We start from the raw sequence: 20716 nt of genomic DNA, 5'->3' as shown, positions 1-20716 counted from the left end.
GATATACGATGTTCTTGGATTGGAATGATCAACATTGTGAAAATGACTATATTACCCAAAGCAATCTACTGATTCAATGCAATCCCTATCAAACTACCAATGGCATTTTTCACAGAACTAGAACAAAAAATTTCACAATTTGTAATGAAAAACAGAAGACCTCAAATAGCCAAAGCAATCTTGTGAAAGAAAAATGGAGCAGGAGGAATCAGGCTCCCAGGGTTCAGACTATACTACAAAGCTACAGTAATCAACACAAAAACAGAAATATAGATCAATGGAACAGGATAGAGAGCCCAGAGATAAACCTGCGCACATATGGTCACCTTATTTTTGACAAAGGAGGCAAGAATATACAATGGAGAAAAGACAGCCTCTTTAATAAGTGGTGCTGGGAAAACTGGAGAGGTACATGGTAAAAGAATGAAATTAGAACAACTCCCTAACAAGATACACAAAAATAAGCTCCAAATGGATTAAAGACCTAAATGTAAGGCCAGAGACTATAAAACTCTTAGAGGAAAACATAGGCAGAACACTCTATGACATAAATCACAGCAAGATCCTTTTTGACCCACCTCCTAGAGAAACGGAAATAAAAACAAAAATAAACAAATGGGACCTAATGAAACTTAAAAGCTTTTGCACAGCAAAGGAAACCATAAACAAGACGAAAAGACAACCCTCAGAATGGGAGAAAATATTTGCAAATGAAGCAACTGACAAAGGATTAATCTCCAAAATTTACAAGCAGCCCATGCAGCTCAATATCAACAAAACAAACAACCCATTGCAAAAATGGGCAGAAGACCTAAAATAGACATTTCTCCTAAGAATTTATACAGAATGGTGATAATCACATGAAAGGATGCTCAACATCACTAATCATTAGAGAAATGAAAATCAAAACTACAATGAGGTATCACCTCACACCAGTCAGAATGGCCATCATCAAAAAATCTACACACAATAAATGCTGGAGGGGGTGTGGAGAAAAGGGAACCTTCTTGCACTGTTGGTGGGAATGTAAATTGATACAGCCACTATGGAGCCAGTATGGAGCTTCCTCAGAAAACTAAAAATAGAACTACCAGATGACCCAGCAATCCCACTACTGGGCATATACCCTGAGAAAACCATAATTCAAAAAGAGTCATGTTGGGCTTCCCTGGTGGCGCAGTGGTTGAGAATCTGCCTGCCAATGCAGGAGACACGGGTTCGAGCCCGAGTCTGGGAAGATCCCACGTGCCGCAGAGCAACTAGGCCCGTGAGCCGCAATTACTGAGCCTGCGCATCTGGAGCCTGTGCTCCGCAACAAGAGAGGCCGTGATAGTGAGAGGCCTGCGCACCGCGATGAAGAGTGGCCTCCACTTGCCACAACTAGAGAAAGCCCTTGCACAGAAACGAAGACCCAACACAGCCAAAACTAACTAACTAAATAAATAAATAAATAAAATTAAAAAAAAAAAAAAAAAAAAAAAAAAAAGAGTCATGCACCACAATGTTCATTGCATCTCTATTTACAATAGCCAGGACATGGAAGTAACCTAAGTGCCGATCAACGGATGAATGGATCAAGAAGATGAGGCACATATATACAATGGAATATTACTCAGCCATAAAAAGAAATGAAATTGAGTTATTTGTAGTGGGGTGGATGGACCTAGAGTCTGTCATACAGAGTAATATCAGTCAGAAAGAGAAAAACAAATACTGTATGCTAACACATATATATGGAATCTAAAAAAAAAAAAACTGGTTATGAAGAACCTAGGGGCAGGACAGGAGTAAAGATGGAGACGTAGAGAATGGACTTGAGGACATGGGAGGGGGAAGGGTAAGCTGGGGCGAAGTGAGAGATGGGCATGTACTTATATATACTACCAAACGTAAAACAGATATCTAGCGGGAAGCAGCTGCATAGCACAGGGAGATCAGCTCAGTGCTTTGTGATCACCTAGAGGGGTGGGATAGGGAGGGTGGGAGGGTGACGCAAGAGGGAAGAGATATGGGGATATACGTATATGTACAGCTGATTCACTTTGTTATAAAGCAGAAACTAACACACCATTGTAAAGCAACTGTACTCCAATAAAAATGTTAAAAATATATATATATTTTATAAAAATAGATTATTAAGATACTATATATATATATTTAGTAACATGGATCAATAGGGTCTAAGAGATCTGAAACACTCAGAGATAGAAAACAGTTTGCCTGAGGCATGTCTCAAAATAATTTTAGTGGATATATTAAAATTATATGCACATCTACATTGAGGAAATGGCTTAAATTTTTTGAAAAATAAAATACTAAATAAACTCAAAAATAGTACGAAATCAAAGGTCAAAGACCTTTGTCTGCAAGGTCAAAGACATTGTTTTATAAATATGAGTAAGTGCACTGACAGCTTATATATGAGCTTTTGGTTAGTTGTAAATTGAGGGAACACAAACTCAGATATTAAGTTTAATTGCTATGGGCTTACTCGGTTACTTAAGATCAGGCCAAGTTCTGAATTTATAAGTTTCTTCTTTGCCTTTTATCATTAGCTCACCTGGAGAATTTCACATGCATCTCACCAATTCCAACAAGAAGAGAGATGTTGGGAAAGTCATAAAAGCTTGATTTTCTAAATGTGGCTGAACATTTTAGTGTTATGAAAGTGGTTGCCATAATAATGATGAAACCTATTTTATTTCTCACTTTTGAAATATTTTGGTGTTGCTATATTGTTCTGTTATATTGCTATAGGTTTATTTGGTTGTGGCACTCTAATGTGTTAATGGAAATTCTCAATAAAACTAAAAATGCTATAGAAAAACAAACCTCTTTGAAGGATGAAAAATATGCAATTATTTTATATGTAGAAAATAAGTTGCTTATCTTCAATTGCAATAAGTTGCTTATCTTCAATTGCAATATCTTATAGTTAACTAAAAATGAAATAAGCAAATGGTTCAAAACATAATTTGGGAAGTAATAAAATTTGTCTGGATTTACTTTTTTTTAAACTAAATTCCAAACTAAATACATGCTTTGTATAAACCTGGTTTCAAGTTTATAATACAAAGATTTCCTATCAAATATCTAGGTGGATAATTTATTTTTCATACATGAACAAGAATCACGACTTAAACAAATACATCAGATAATAGACCTAGGGCCATTTTTAAAACCAGATAATTGGTCGGCACTGATTTTGTTCTGTATACTGAACAGAAAGATGCGTCACTTGGATGATTTATAGAGAAACAGAAGGCACAAGGCTTTCTGGCAATAGTATTTAGTGGATACACCAGGCTTTTAACTATCATGTTATTGAAGGTGAACCGGCTCTTCTTATTTTTCTATTTCATTTAAAACTTCAAAGCAATTTTTTTAAACATCTTTATTGGAGTATAATTGCTTTACAATGAAAACTTCAAAGCAATTTGAACAGTGAGAAAACCATACCAATTTGCAGTCTAAAAGCTCTTACCCAGCTGCCCTCTGAGCCATATTTTAACATCTCCAACAGTAGAGAGTGCTTCTTATATAATTTGTGGCCATCCACAGACATAAAATTAGAGAGGTGTTTAACGATCCACATCTGCCCCACCAGTGTGGAAGAGTTAGGTGTTTAAATGACAATCATCTGATTTATTTAAAAGAGTAAATAAACTGTACATAATAAAAGAAAAACTAATATTATTTACCTGCTTATGCATTTCTGACAACATGGAGGCTGTATTTGTCCAGAAGAGGGTATCAAATTTGAGAAAGCCTGATAATAAAGGAAAATTACCCAACTCTCTTCAATTTCAAGAGAGAGAATATGGGCTTATCAACTGAATCCCTCACCACCTGTACCTCTCTGGTGACCAGAACAGTACATTATTGAACACAGTAGCTACTCAATACACACCTGTTGACCGAATGCATGACTGCAGGGGAGACTAAGTTATGAACAACAGAAGAGGGAAGCACATACTGCTTGGTTAAATGGTGGTCTTGAAACTTTAACTTGAACAAATACAATAATTTGAGCCTCATTTTTCTCATTCGTAATATGGGGTGAAGATGTCTACAGGGGAAAGGTTATTGGGAAGATTAACTGACACAGAGCACTTAGAGTAGTTATTTAGTAATAGTTCCTTTCCTCATTAGGGTCTCAATTTTTTTAAAAATGAATTACATCTTTCTTAGTGTGCATTTATAAACATTTTGAAATCTCTTTGTAATGACGTAGAAATATAGAATGCTCTAAAGTGCTCTAAGATGCTTTAAAAGAGAATATAGAATATTCTAAAAGCATCATAGTTGCTTTATTTTTAGGATTCCTTTATTTTCTTAGTTTGCTTTCAGTAATTTACTGAGAAAAAAGATAAACATCTTATAAAAAGAAATTCCTCATTTCTAACATTTAAAGAGGTGAGGTACATTATAACATAAATTCAATTATATTTCTGGTTATTTACTTTTTAGGAAAAAAAAAGTAATTCTCTTGAGATATTTTTTCTCATTATTTTTATACTAACGTCCATTTGTATCCAAATTCCTAATTAGGAAATAAAATAAATGTTCAATTTTTTTCTGGAGCCAGGTGGTAACCCAGATTGTATCTTCTTGACTTTGTCTAATCTGAAATATTATTAAATTGATTTTATGGGAAAAAAGAAGCATTTGTGAAACTATAAATGGGATAAGAAGAAAAAAGACATTACTGAAAATATTTCTGGCCTAATAAATAACGGACTGATCAACAGCATAAGGGATTTTTTTCCAGCATAGACTATAACAGAGTCTTTAAATAGAAATACCCATATATGTAGACATTCTTTAAATTGATATTCAACCATCATTTCTAGAAGAAATGCATTTTCTAGAGTAGCCAGAACTCTTGTAAAGTCAGACATAAAGAATAAAAATACCTATTTAGAAAATTCTCAGGCAGAGAGAAAATATACCATTGTAAAGAACTAGAAAACAAAAGAAAAAGGGCAGATTTAGAAATATATCATCATAGGAATATATTTTAAATTTTAAATACAATGATCTGAAGTAGTCCCTTTTATTTCCAAAATCACTGCCATCATAGAGAAAACACGGGGAGCCAAAACACTACTTCATGTGGTTGTCAGTAGTTTAATGGTCCTTATTAACTATAACTTTAGATCTTTGGAGTCAAAACTCAGATTTGTCAGTCAGAGGAAGGTTTTCCTGAGGTAAAAGCAGATAGAGGGCAGAGGGAATAAGAAAATCATTCATAGGAAGTGAAAGTCACTTACTCCTAGAAAGGGGGGGTAGAAACAGCTTTGACACATTCCAACCTATAGCAAATCATTCCTTGAATGATTAATTCATTCAAAATATATTTTTCAAGCACCATGATTGATAAAGAGGAAGTTTAGTACTAATCAAAAGAAATATAATCCCTCCCTGATAGAAGTTACTAAAGAGTGGAGATATAAAACTTTTGTTTTATATAAACAAAAGTTATGACAAGGGTGTTTTGTGTTTTGAAAAGAAATGTTCAATAGGCTATGGAATGCATATTTGCATAGAGGGATGCAATTTCGAGTGAAACATATGGGAAATCCTCTATGAGAAAGTGACATTCAAACTGATCGTTAGGAGCAAGTAGTAGTTTTTCAGAGGAACAGCATGAGTGTGAGTGAAAGTCCTAGGGAAGGTAAGAATTGGTAGGACTTGGTTTTTGACTCTCCCTTTTCCCCACTTCATGTGTTGGAAGCTGAGTTAATCATAATCTCTTAGTTCATAGCACATTGTTATTACTGATCCTTGCAAAGCCCCTCTCTTGTTTTATTGACTTATTCTTTTATTTGGATTCCAGCTCCAAAACTCCTGATTATATGCAGATATTCTAATGGGTTTAATGTTCCCTCTTTTCTTTATTTTAAAGTGTGCATTGATGTTTTATAAACATATCTTCTCAGTTCACATAAATGTTATTTTATTTTATATTACATAAACTATCATTGTTTTACTTTTTTTTCTACTTGGCACTTTATGACCCATGTTGCTTTGTGAAATTGTAGTCTGATATTCCTAATTTCTCATGGGACTCAATGATATCCTCTATATTTTGTTTTTGCTTCCCTCAGTGATACACTGATTGTCTTTAACACAAGGATAAAGTTCTTCACTCATCTTTCCCTAATTTTCTATGCTGCATAGCAGATTACCACAAGCATTACAGCAATAAAAATTTATCCTCTTGCAGCTTCTCTAGATCAGAAGTCGAGGGACTGCAAGGTTGGATTCCCCACTCAGGGTCTCACTGAGCTAAAGTCAAAATGTTTATTAGGGCTGCAGGTCTCATCTGGGATTCCAGGTTCTTCTTCATTCTCATTGGTTGTCGGCAGAATTCATTTACCAAAGGCAGAATTCAGTTAGGACTGAAATTCACAATTTCTTCCTGGCTATAAACCAGGCTTCTAGAGGCAACTCCTGGATGTTTTCTCTCTCCAACAACAGTTCATAACATGCACGTTTGCTTTCTTTCAGGCCAGCTGTAGTGGATCTCTCTGGCTTCCTCCTCTATGGCTGAAAAAACCCCTCTCCTTTTAGAAGGCTCATGTAATTAAGTTAGGCCACCTGGATTACGTTCCCATTTTGAAGTCAACTGTGCCAAATAACATCAAGTTATAAAGGTAGTAACTCCATCTAATTCACAGTTCTGGGGATTATGTAGGCATGTACACCAGGGGGTGAGAAATCTTGGGGACCATTTTAGAATTGTGAGAATTCTTTTGTATATATGACTAAGAGGGAAACTGCAGGATCAGATGGTATGTGAGTTCCAGATTTGCTTAAGAGCTGTTTAGGTTTGAGGATGACCATTGTGACTAGAGCATAGTGACCAAGCAGGAGAGCATAAAACTCCAAGCTGGAAAGGAAGGCAGGAAATAAATTCCCTAGAGCATTTTATGACTACATTAAAGACTTCAGTAATTGCTTTTTAAAAAAATGTGTAAATTGAATTACTCTTAGTTCATCCTATAACTCATGCAGTTATGCATTTATTCTACCATCATACTTCAGGTGAACACTATTAAATGAAGGCAAATAGTGTTGATTTTTTGCCCCTAGTGCCTAATCATTTCTTTACAATTTAATATTGACAGGTGCAATGAATGCCATGTTTCATTGGCTTTCCCAGGTCCTCTCTTATTTTCCTTTTTTCTGCTAACTCCTGACAAAATAGAAAATAAGGACATATTTTATTGACTGTACTAAAAGTCATCTATTTCTTCCTTTTCCCAACCCAGCTATTTCTATGTCTTTTTTTTTTCTGTCCTCATACAATTTAGCTAACAGAGATTGAAAGAGTGACCAAAATATCTCTTTAAGTTGACTTTATGTCAAATTCTGTTACAATATGAGGAAGAGCAAGCAAAAAAGGATTATACAGTAACTTGTGAATAACTAGTCTAGTAGTTCAATCATCATTTTATATTTGTGTGTGTGTATTTTGTTCTGTATTTTGTTTAGGAAATAGGAAATGAGACAGATAGGTAATTTAATTCGTAAACAGTTTAGAGAAACATAATTAACTTAAAAATTTCTAAAATTTGCATGAAAAACCAAAGGAAACATTGCCCATAAAAGTATGTTTAATCAAAGAGCACTGCAGAGAGAAACATATATTACAGGTGTTAAATATATTTGACTCATTTTTGGAACACAAGTCTATATTTAAACCTATTAATCCTCACTCCCAAATTAATTTATTCTCTGCTGTTCACAGTTACACAATTAAAGAATATTTGAAAAGAAACTGCTCCTTATTCCCATCCTGACTTCATGTCCCATATTAGCTCTTCCTGTGTTCCTCATATGCTATGTCATTAGTCCTGTGTTGAGATAGGTGACATATTAGTAGCATCTGCCTCATTGATGAATACACTGCTACTCTGGTATCAAGCTCCTTGTTTTTTGTTTTTTTGTTTGTTTGTTTTTTTCTGGCCAAGACGCAAGGCTTGCTGGATGGGATCTTAGTATCCTGACCAGGGATGAACCCGTGCCCCCTGCAGTGGAAGGGCGGAGTCCTAACCACTGGACTGCCAGGGAATTCCTCTTTTTGTTTCTTAAGCACAGCTAATAATAAGCAGGGCTTTGTATCTTCACTTTCCCCAGGCATCTTATTTGAAAATTTCCAAACTTAGCGTATATGTTTTAATAAAAACTTACTGGCAAGATGTCTGTCCAGGGATCAGCTGAGCTGGAGAGAGCTGAGCTGCCAGGTATTGGAATAGCTTAGACAACACGCCAAAATGAAGATAACTCTCAAGGCTTCTTCAATCACTGAGTGCGATAATATAAGCAATAGGCTAAACTGGAGCTAGTGCTAAGTCCGTTCCTCATTCCGTGCTTTCCACGGCATGGCTCTAGTCACGGTTTAATTGGATCAGCACACACAGAAAGAATATGGGGCTCCTCTCACTGCAGAGGGAACCCCAAACCAAAGGCTCCTGTGGTTTCATGGACCTGAGAGGGGGAAAAGCTAGGAGTAGAAAACTACCAAGTACTGAGTAATTGTGAAGTGTCTTCAAAGTTCTCCCCTGCCCCTTAATGAGGAAGCCTCATTGAAAGGCCCCTGGCAAAGGACTCCCTCTCCCTAAAAAGAGGCCTCCAAATGGACACTCCTGGGCTAGGAATGCAGACATGCCTAAGAACATGGCCAGCCAGAGGAGCCTGAGTCCTTGACTGCAACTCCCTTCAGAGACTAGAATGCACTGGGGGTGCCCCAGGTCTGCTGTGGGAGGGCAGCTCTCCCCTCTGAAGCTTTCCAGGTAACGGCTCTGTAATTGCCCAAGGATGGGCCTGAAAAACTGTCACCAAAGAAGCCCATTAACCATTCCCCAGAAATAAAAATAGAATAATAAAACGGAGTCTAACCTTTTTTTTTTCCTTTGTGCTTCGTCTAGTTTCACTAGCTCATAGGGTGCCGAACACAGAAGCCTCCCGCCGGACCCTTCCGCGTCTCTCCTGCAAAATGGCTGCACCAACACCTGCGCTCACTGGGCTGTGCGCAGAGATGCCCAGCCCCTGGTGCGTAAGCACGCACTGCGAGAACTCCGCCCCCTCCCCGTTGACAAGAACCCTATAAAGGAGCCTCGCCCGTGGCCTGTGGGAAGAGCTTATGCTGCGTGTGCTCTAGAGCGGGAGTTCCCACATCTCCATTCTCTGATCAGAGAACAAAGCTTTTGTTTTGCTTGTGAACCCAACTCAGTCTCCTTCTTTTGGCTTCGATGACATAGGGCAGAAGGACCCTTTTTGGGGACCAACAAGGAGGGCTGGTAACAAAGTCACACATAGATATTTAGCCAGACTCCTGAAAGCCTTAATATTATGATGCCCAGACTCCTAGACGTCTTCATTCTTATCACCCCCTGAATTTGCCAACCTGCTACTCCTTCTAGTCTCTTAATTTCCTGCATACATTATCTAGTGTCGGCAAATTTCAATATATGATACCCCTCCTTTGTTGAATTTTTTTTTTCTGTCCATACATAAACAACTTTAATTTTAAACACATAAATCAACAAATTGTTGTATGTTTACCTTATTTTAACACATAAACAGAAAAATTTAATATTTCACAAATAACTTTAACTAAAACATTAACTCAAGTCTAAAATAAGACTAGACTATTATAAAATAACTGGTTTAAATGTGTTAGAATCTGTGACAGTATTATATTAGCGATATTATATATAATATATAATAATTATATAGCATAAATTAATATATTAACATACAATAATGCTTGATTTATGCATGTTCCTTACATAATTTTTATATAATTCCCTGAAATCATGAAGCATTTAAAATTTAATATATTCAAACATTTAATCATAAATTTCTATCTTCATTGAGATTTTATGAAAAAATCCTCAATTTAATATACTGTTTCTTATCATTCAATAAAAAACTCACTGGTAAAATTTATTAATTAAAAATAGCTTGGAGAAATCATATCTTTTTCCTTGGTCATTATCTTATTTCAAACCCCACTTATGGGATTAATAACTAGTTAGAAAATTTTTTTTGGATGACAATTTCTTGCCGTAGTCATTCAGAATTTGCTTTTTAGGTTTATAAATATTTTATAAATTGCGGCACCAGTGAGTCTGATTATAATAGACACCAAAAGATACAAAGAAGCAAGTCATATCCTCCTGAATAAAATATATCCCCTTTTAAATATCACAAATGACATTATTTCAATCAAGAAAAATTGAAATATTATTGGAATAATACTCAGAATAGCCTAGGCAAAATTTGAAAACTTCTGAAAATATTTAAAGTAAAATCATATGAAAGATTAGGTAAAGTTTCTGGAATGCTTTTGATTAGTTTCAATCTTATGAAAAAAGAGTTATTTTAAGATGAAAAAATTTCTTATCAATGTAATACTTTTACTTAGAAATGGAAAATAAAATACATATTTTAAGATAGTTACAAAATATAAATCAAGAAGTGATACTTTGTTTTATGAAAATAAAATTGCATATATTAGGATACTTTCAAATGCCTATATTCAGAGAAGGAATACTATGAAAAGTTATTGTAATTCATCATGTAGATGTCATTTAACTCTTTAATATTGGAATTTCAAGACTTTCTTGGTTTTCATACATCAGTATTGATTTTAGCTCTTTCCACTGATCATGATATATGATTGAGTTGATTCAAATTGTTATCTGAGGGCTTCCCTGGTGGTGCAGTGGTTAAGAATCTGCCTGCCAATGCAGGAGACATGGGTTCAAGCCCTGGTCCGGGATGATCCCACGTGCTGCAAAGTAACTAAGCCTGTGCGTCACAACTACTGAGCCCGTGTGCCACAACTACTGAAGCCCATGCACCTAGAGCCCATGCTCCACAACAAGAGAAGCCACAGCAATAAGCCTGCACACCACAACGAAGAGTAGCCCCCGCTCGGCACAACTAGAGAAAAGCCCGCGTGCAGCAATGAAGACCCAATGCAGCCAAAAATAAATAAAATTAATTAATTAATTAATTAATTAATTAATTAAAAATTGTTATCTGAGAATATAATTGTAATTTCAAAAACAAGTTCCTAGCCACACTCTATTGCCTTTAAAAAGATAGAAAATTAGACTCACACATAAAGAAGAGTCAAGGATAAAGGACCCAGGGGTGGTGTAGAAAGCCACCAATGAAGCATTAGGTACTGTAATTATTTCTGGGCTACAGAAATAAAGAATCCTAGATTTGAGTAATTGTTAGGTGTAATGGTGTGCATTTCATAGTTCATGCTAATAAAATCTAATTACAATAAAATACTTCCAGATATTACCAAATAGAACTGTCTTTACCTAAATTGTCAATAAGCTCCTCAGACATTTGAGACATTTGACTCAACCTTTAGATGAGTCATAGCCAGAAAGGTCCTTACATGGTCACATCTATTTGCCTATTTGGGTAAGATTGTATGGACCTAATCAGGATGATGCCATAAGTGAAGCTACCAAGGTTCAGTTTTTGTCTAGGAGCTTGTACAGAATTACAAAATACCTCCTTTTAAACATTGAGAGTCTTCTCCATTAGAAAATTGCTCATGAATTTTAAGTCAGATCTATATCTTTGGGAATTCTGAGAAGGAAAGTTTCATAAAGATCCTCTAATTTCATGTCATATTTTCATAGACGAAAAACATGTTTAGGACTTGTCAAAATTTATGCATGATGATTCATCAAGTAGGTATGATGGGATTTTTGTAGCTAATGAAGCTACAAACACTCCTGGAACAGGAATTTCTCCATTCTCTGTATATGAATCTTGCCATGACAAAATATGATCAAAATAATAATATTGTTATTATTGGACTTTACGTCTCCTCCACAGTGATTGATAAAGATATAAATGGATATTTTTTATTCTTTTGTTATTTTATTTTACATTACCAGAATGAAGCAATGGAGCTGGAATAAATACTGATATGAGGGGAGTAAGCTTGCTTAACTGTCTTCCAGCATTTAATGTTCTCTTTATGGACTACAGAATATGTTTTCCAGTGAATTATTTTGCTTTGGGCTGTTAAAGAATTTGCAAAAAGGGTGATTGTAAGGATTCACTTGGATATTAGGTTAGGCTATATGACTTCTAAACTTCTTCCCAAATCACAGTATGCTCCTTTCATTAGTATATTTATTTAACAAGGATTTGTAAAGATCTTTCTTTTAATACATGTTAGTATAATCAACTCACTTACCATTTTACTGCATTACTGTAAAATAATTGCTGCTTTTTATGACATAATTCACAGATGAGTCAAATTGTGGCAAATAATTAATTATAGGCTTTCTTATCATTGTGTTCAAGGGTTTCTATTAATATATACTGAAAATATATATATAGCTAAATAACTATATAACTGTATTTGTATATATATGTGTATATAGATACGTAATACAAATATAGAAACCCATTTGATTGTAATTTTGGTTTACTATGTATCAATTAGCATTAAACACAATTTACATGCCTAGCAGAAATTAGATTCATAAAATAAAATTTGCTTTTCTGAGCACAAAGCTACTTCTTTTCTCCAGCAGAAATCTTCAGACTATGTACATATTTCATCTTATCTACTGGACATTCCATCACACTTAGTGTTTCAAATAAAGATTTAACTGGACACATAGAGTGTTATTGCTAATTGAAAATGGTACTTAAAGCATTTAATTTGAAGGACTGCCGGTTCTTCTGATTAAAAATCTATGTCTGTGTAGACACGAGATCATATAATAAACTGTCTTAGGTTTTCAACATCAGGTTATCCTTTAGTTAAATGAGAGCACATATATAACAATAACAGTTTGATATTAAGATTCATACTTCCATCATTATTTCAAGAAAATTATTTTCAAACAAACATTTAACCTTTAACTCAGAAACTTTGAGTTGTATTGTAGCTTATCTACTTGAATATTTTATATTTATAATAATAAGTAGCAGGCAACTCAATAGCAATGTTTACTTCTAGTTTTACAGATACAACAAATAATTCAGTACAAAGAACTTTCAATAGGGAGGTTAGAATATTTTCTTCTAAGATCTGTCATAACAAGTAACCAGGGGCAAGGAAAGTAGTTCCTTTCAGTCTAGCACAAGGGTTACTAGGTACAGCCTACAGGACAAATTCAGCCTGCTGTCTGTTTTTGTGTAGACTGAGAACTTAGAAAGATATTGACATTTTTAAAGTGAAGAAAATAGAATTTAAAGACTATGCAACAGTGATTGTATGTGGCCTGCAAAAACTAAAGTATTTACTCTATGTTCCTTTACAGAAAAAAATTGCTGACTCCTGATTAGTGGGTTGGTTCTGTAACATGGGGGCAGTAATAGTTTCTACCTCATAGGGTCACTGTGAACACAGGTGGATTTATATTTTTACGTTTCTTCAGATGTAGAGGAAATTGATAAATATTGGTCCTTGATAAATGTTTGGTGGCAATATAATCTATAAAATAAGACATTTGAGCTTTAATTATCATAATAGCAATCTTCCTATTTTACAGAAATGGTAACTTTTCAAATATTGATGAGATGCTTAAACAATATATCTGGGTAAAAGTATGAATAAAATTAATAAAAGTAAATTAAGTTCACGTGTGTGTGTATGTGTGTGTGTTTGTGTGTGTGTGCATACTTCTTTAGTATAAGCTACCATCTCCTTTACAGTTCCTATATGCTAGAAATGTGCTAATTATGTTACTTCTAACATTTTGACTAGCCCTCAAAATAACTGTGAAAAGATTATATCAGACCTAATTCCCTGTAAAATAGTCTCTTGAGATCAAAGTTTTATGTGGAGGGATGTTACTGCAAAGTGTTCTCAGCAACAACACCTGTAAGAGAATATGGACAGCAGGATCAGATTGAGAAAGAGGTTGAACTGTGATTCAGTTTCAACCAAGACTTCTGCCAGGTAGTTGTGAAGCAGGAACTGACCTTCAGATCGGTTCAAAGTTGAAACAAGGTGGCCAGGCCTTTTCATCCCCTCATGAATCAGTTTTCAAATGGGGGTTACTTTGGGGTAGGCAGTTCCCTTTGGCTGAGAGCAATTGCCAAGGAGAAAGACATTTGCGAAACTTTAGCTGGCAACATTCCTAGTACGTGGATCCTCCCTGATACTTAAAGAAAAATTTGTGTGGTGTACCACAGCAGTTACTACAGCGTAGCCTTCGTGCAACTCCACTTCATATAGTTAAGTTGACCTTAGGAACAGATCCTCCAAGATTCTGGTTTATCTATTACTGCAAAAAATGTATAAGGGGAAGAACAGTGAGACAAACTACCCCAAGCTGGCAGTAAAATATAAGTGGTATTTATCATCTTCCTCCTTTATTACCCATTCCAGATTCCCCTCAACATTAACTGCGACCTTGGCTGGTATAGGTACATTTTGTGGTGAGGTGACCCAGATCCTTATTCTTCAGGGATCTGAGCCCTGATCACCATGCCTTTCTCGGGCTTTGGCTGATGTGCTTATTCATTACCCATCAATATCAGGCAGTGAAATACGAAGAGGTACTCCTTGAGCTACATGGGTGCCAAACATATTCCTCTCTGTCCTTTTTATGTAACATTAGCCCTACCTTACCCTGATGATCAAAGTCTTTTACCTCTGCCAGGCTGAATACTGCCCTCCTTGAGTAAGTCTCTTGCAAGAAAGAGCCTGCAGATTCAACGCAATTCCTATCAAAATCCCAGAAGTATTTTTTTCCACAAACTATTTTTAAATTTATATGGAAAGGCAAATGGACTATAGCAGACAAACCAATATTGAAAAAGAAGAGCTAAATTGGAGAACTCACTTTACCTGCTTTTGAAACTTAAATAAAGCTACAGTAATCAAGAAAGTATGGTATTGGTGTAAAGTTAGAGATCAAGAGAACAGATTAGAAAGTCTAGAAATAGACTTTGTCTTAGTTCATTCAGGCTGCTATAATAGGATACTATAGACTGGGTGGCTTATAAACAACAGAAATTATTTTCTGATCGTTCTGGTGGCTGGGAAAGCTAAGATCAAGTCTCCGGCAGATTCAGTGTCTAGAGAGAGCTCACTTCTTGGTCTGTAGATGCACTGTGCCTTCACATGGGAAGGGGCAGGGGAGTTCTCTGGGATATCTTTTATAAGGGCACTAATCCCATTCATGAGGGCTCTGCTCTCAAGACCTAATTACCTACTAAGGGCCCTACCTCCTCATACTATCTTATTGGAGGTTAGATTTTTCACTACTGTGTAATTTATTATTAGAAACCATATAAATGATAAGGCTTAGCTATTACATAGTTATTAAGAGAATTCCATGTAGCATAGAAAGATGTCTTATGAATAAAAGCACATAAAAAAAACAGTAGGAGAGCCTGAGCCCATTAATGAAAAATTATGTGAAAATGTATGCATGTGTTAAAAAATTCTAAAATATGTACCAAATGTTAACATCGGTCATTTTTTACTTATGAAATTGTAAGTGATCTTTGTCTTCTTATGTTTTTCTGATTTCTGAATTTTATAAAGTGATCACGTATTACACTTTAAATATAAAAAAGGGTTTTCTTAAGTGGATATTTTCATATTACATGCCCTATGTTATCTAGATTTGTACAGAACAAAATTTCTTAGATATATAATTAAATTGCCTCACATCCAGGAATTTTTAATCATGAAAGATGCTATCTAAAGCTATAAGTATTTGCTACATATCACATATTTCAAAATCTCCTTTTTGGTAATAGTAGGATTATATTTCCCCCAATGAAGATACATAGACCCATGTCTTTCTTTATGTAACACAATGTGAGTACCTATGAAATGTGATTCTTCCTGGTGAAAGCTTTAGAAACCAGACATGAATCACCATGTTTTCTCATTCTCACTGCAATGATCCAATTCGTGGCTATTCCCTTAGCCCAGATCATGGAGATAGGAGGCCACAGAACAAACCTCCTAGCCAAACTGTACAGGATATATAGAGTGAGGAAGAAATTACCCTTTGTGTGTTTATCATATCTTCTTCCTCTCATCAAATATAGATGGATATTTACTAAAGAGATTTGAATATCACAGAAATTTGACATTTCTACTCAAACCAATGACTCAGTAGATCACTGTATTATGGATTTTAGGGGTTTACTATAAAAGAACATCCATACTAAACTTCAAACGACTCTGCAAAGTTAATTTGGGATACTTCAATTTGAAAATTGTTTTAGAGTGAACATGACATTAATAAATACAATTTTTCGCCTTCATGGTTTAAATAGATATTTATTTTTGTTATGTTATTTTTGCCATGTAATGTGAAAAAAAGAGTCAAGGAAATAGCCGTTTAGAATAGATGGGATAGGAAAGAATTTTGTAGCAATAACTGGAATTATGTAGCATGAATTTAAATTGGGGAGACACAAAAAAGTAAATGTAAAAATATAAGAAGAGTAACTGTTGTGCTAATGTATTTGAAGTAAAGGTTCTTCCTCAAAAGTAGCCAAGGAAAAAATTATATTTAAAAAGGGTATTTTGAGAAGATGTTCTATATAAAAGAAAAAATACAAATAAGCAAATAATTTTTGATTTAAACAAAAGGAAATGACCAAAAAAAGTTGGTAGATGTAGTCAAATCATAAGTGAAGATATAACTTTCTTCTGTTTTTCATTTTTGTCTCATTGAGATTGTCATCTCTAGCTTCTCCACTTCCATTTCCTTCACCAGTATAATCAGATATATTGTATTTTTGGCATTCCTCATTATGTAAAACCTTAAATGTTATGATAAGTTTGCTACTTCTATTGGTGTTTTTTTGAGTTCTTTAATTGAAAATATTCTCTATTGTAAATCAAGTTAAAGATTTTTTTTTCATTTCTTTTGTTTATGGTAGCTCTGCATATTCAAGAAAAATATGCAATACATATTTTTTTTCCTATATGTCCTACTAACCACTTTATTTTTAAAGTTTTGTAAAGGAAACTGCTTCACTATTCTTTAGTTTGCTTATTAGTCCTCTTTTACTTGTCTCCTTCCTTTTCCTTATCCTCTCCCTCCTTTTCTTCTTCTCTTTTTCTGGAAGTAGAAGTGGTAAAAAGTGAAGAAGAAAAAAATGATATGATCCAAGCTAACAAGAAGTTCAAAAATGTAGGAATATATTACCAAGTTGACATAAAGTATGTGAAAAATCATTAAAAATTTGACTACTCAGGATAATTAAAAATTTCATTAAATTCACAGCCCAAATAATCTCCTAAGCAACTATGAGAATATAGAAAAGCATATTATTATAAATATTGTGACAGTATTCTGTCTTGCATTCATTTTGCTCCACTGAGAAATAATTATTTTTTCTGCTTAGAGCTGTGAGACATTGGTGAGTTTGGATCAAATCAAAAGACTATAAGGAATACAGCTTAAACTCTGTAGAAGAATGCTTGCAACAATATGCTGGGCTGTTAAAAAACACACACACACACAGTCAATTAAGCCATTGGATAATAGAACTTTTGTGTTCAGGTAGCTAAATAAGCTATTCATTTAAAGTATTTATTAACCTCCTTTGTTTTCATTCAGGTTCAAGGATTTCAAAGAAAATGACAATGTTAATGCTTTCTCTAAATGATCTTTTTCTATTATGACTTATTATCAAGCTCTGTTTTACTCACCTGCTTATGATAATGACAATGCTGTTTTCTCTGAGGGTAATAAAAGGAAATTATATGAGACTTACTCTCATTCCCTTGTGATAATTTCTAGCCTACAACGTTCAGCCCTGAGAAAATGAAACCCAGTGCTTATATTTATGTGGTGACTACTATCATAGTCATTTTAATGTAATCACATTATTTACCATCTGTTCTTTGTTTAGCCAAAATTGATTTTCTATACAGTTCATTTGGACACTTGAGACAAGCTATTTATTTGTGTCAGTTTAATGTCTTAGCTACTAGAATTTTAAAAAGAAAATATTTTTCAAAGAACACTGTATTTCAAATACTCTCTAATGCAATATATTTTTGAATTATCCCATTTTGTGTTATAGCTTCTTAAAAGGGGGATTATGTATATGCTTTATTATTTTTAAGACTTTATATCACAATAAAAGTGACAATTCATTGTTTTAAAATGAACATTGATATTTTTAGGGTAAACTGAAAAAAATTGCTCTATGAGCAATTTAATGGCTGGAAGCTGTTTGACATAACATGACCTTCTTCCAAGTGGTTAATTCTGACATTACATAACAATTTGAGAAAAGTATAAAAAAGTCTTGTTTCTAAATTGGAATAAATTTAATATAATATAGCATAATGTATGATAAATTATTTTTTATCAATGTTGTACCCCCCAGCTAAAGACCTTTAGGAACACACATTTACTCAAACACAGCTGGGTTTATTACTTTCTGCAACAAGAAATGTGTTCACATCGTGGGGAACAGGGAGGAACCTCGGTGAAAGGACATTCCATGCTGCTCTTTAAAAGAATTGAGCCCGTGGTAGGTGATTTTGGAGATAGTTCCAGAAAGAGATGTTTTTTCTTGAATTGGGTGCTTTCCCAAAGGTAAAAATAATTCTATAATCAAGTATCTTAATTTAACTTAGTGGCTGGGAGAAATGAAGCTAAGTTAGAGCTGTAATTAGTAAAGAAGTAACAATCAAGTTAGAGGGGTAAAGAAGTTGTTTGGTCACCTCTGTAATTCGCAAATTGTTCTTTTTTTTTTTTTAATGGATCATTTTATTTTTTTGTTATTTATTTATTTTTTAACATCTTTACTGGAGTATAATTGCTTTACAATGGTGTGTTAGTTTCTGCTCTATAACAAAGTGAATCAGCTATGCATATACATACATTCCCATTTCTCCTCCCTCTTGCATCTCCCTCTCACCCTCCCTATCCCACCCCTCTAGGTGATCACAAAGCACCGAGCTGATCTCCCTGTGTCATGCGGCTGCTTCCCACTAGCTATTTTACATTTGGTAGTGTATATATGTTCATGCCACTCTCTCACTTCTTCCCAGCTTACCCTTCCCCCTCCCCATGTCCTCAAGTCCATTCTCTACATCTGTGTCTTTATTCCTGTCCTGCCCCTAGGTTCTTCAGAACCATTTTTTTTTTTAGATTCCCTATATATGTGTTAGCACATGTTATTTGTTTTTCTCTTTCTGACTTACTTCACTCTGTATGACAGTCTCTAGGTCCATCCACCTCACTACAAATAACTCAATTTCATTTCTTTTTATGGCTGAGTAATATTCCATTGTATATATGTGCCACTTCTTCTTGATCCATTCATCTGTCGATGGACACTTAGGTTGCTTCCATGTCCTGGTTATTGTAAATAGTGCTGCAGTGAACACTGTGGTACATGACTCTTTTTGAATTATGGTTTTCTCAAGGTATATGCCCAATAGTGGGATTGCTGGGTCATATGGTAGTTCTATTTTTAGTTTTTTAAGGAACCTCCATACTGTTCTCCATAGTGGCTGTATCAATTTACATTCCCACCAACAGTGCAAGAGGGTTCCCTTTCTCCACACCCTCTCCAGCATTTGTTGTTTGCAGATTTTCTGATGATGCCCATTCTAACTAGTGTGAGGTGATACCTCATTGTAGTTTTGATTTGTATTTCTCTAATAATTACGGATGTTGAGCATCTTTTCATGTGCTTCGTGGCCGTCTGTATGTCTTCTTTGGAGAAATGTCTATTCAGATCTTCTGCCCATTTTTGGATTGGGTTGTTTGTTTCTTTAATATTGAGCTGAATGAGCTGTTTATATATTTTGGAGATTAATCCTTTGTCTATTGATTTGTTTGCAAATATTTTCTCCCATTCTGAGGGTTGTCTTTTCGTCTTGTTTATAGTTTCCTTTGCTGTGCAAAAACTTTGAAGTTTCATTAGGTCCCATTTGTTTATTTTTGTTTTTATTTCCATTACTCTAGGAGGTGGATCAAAAAAGATCTTGCTGTGATTTATGTCATAGAGTGTTCTGCCTATGTCTTCCTCTAAGAGTTTTATAGTGTCTGGCCTTACATTAGGTCTTTAATCCATTTGGAGTTTATTTTTGTGTATGGTGTTAGGGAGTGTTCTAATTTCATTCTTCTACATGTAGCTGTCCAGTTTTCCCAGCACCGTTTATTGATGAGGCTATCTTTTCTCCATTGTATATTCTTGCCTCCTTTATCAAAGATGAGGTGACCATATGTAGCAAATTGTTCTTGTTTTTGTGTGTGAGCAGACATGCTTACAGAATAATCTTGTGTTCTCATCTGATGCTCTGTTAAATTTTTATGCTCAGCAGGAGAACCCCATGGTCTAGATGTTAATGCCAGACCAGCTGGCAACTTTCAGAGTTGATTGCTCTTTACTTTCTTATCTGTATGTTACTATGCTAATTGGTGCAGACCGAATGTTTACATCTCTCCAAATTCATATGTTGAAGCCCTAACTCCCAGTGTAATGGTATAAGAAGGTGGAGCCCTTTGGGAGGTAATTAGGCTTAGAGGAGGTTATGAGAGTAGAGTCCTTCCTCCCTCTCCACTATGTGAAGATACAGCAAGAAGGAGGCCATTTACAAGGCAGAAAAAGTTTTCTCATCAGACTGTAAACCTGCTGACATATTGATCTTGGGCTTTCTAGACTCCATAACTGTAAAAAGCAAATATCTGTTGCTTAAGCCACTCAG

This window comes from Balaenoptera musculus, chromosome 4 (genome assembly GCF_009873245.2).
Source record: "Balaenoptera musculus isolate JJ_BM4_2016_0621 chromosome 4, mBalMus1.pri.v3, whole genome shotgun sequence".
NCBI lineage: Eukaryota > Metazoa > Chordata > Mammalia > Artiodactyla > Balaenopteridae > Balaenoptera > Balaenoptera musculus.
This window is presented reverse-complemented; position numbering follows the sequence as displayed.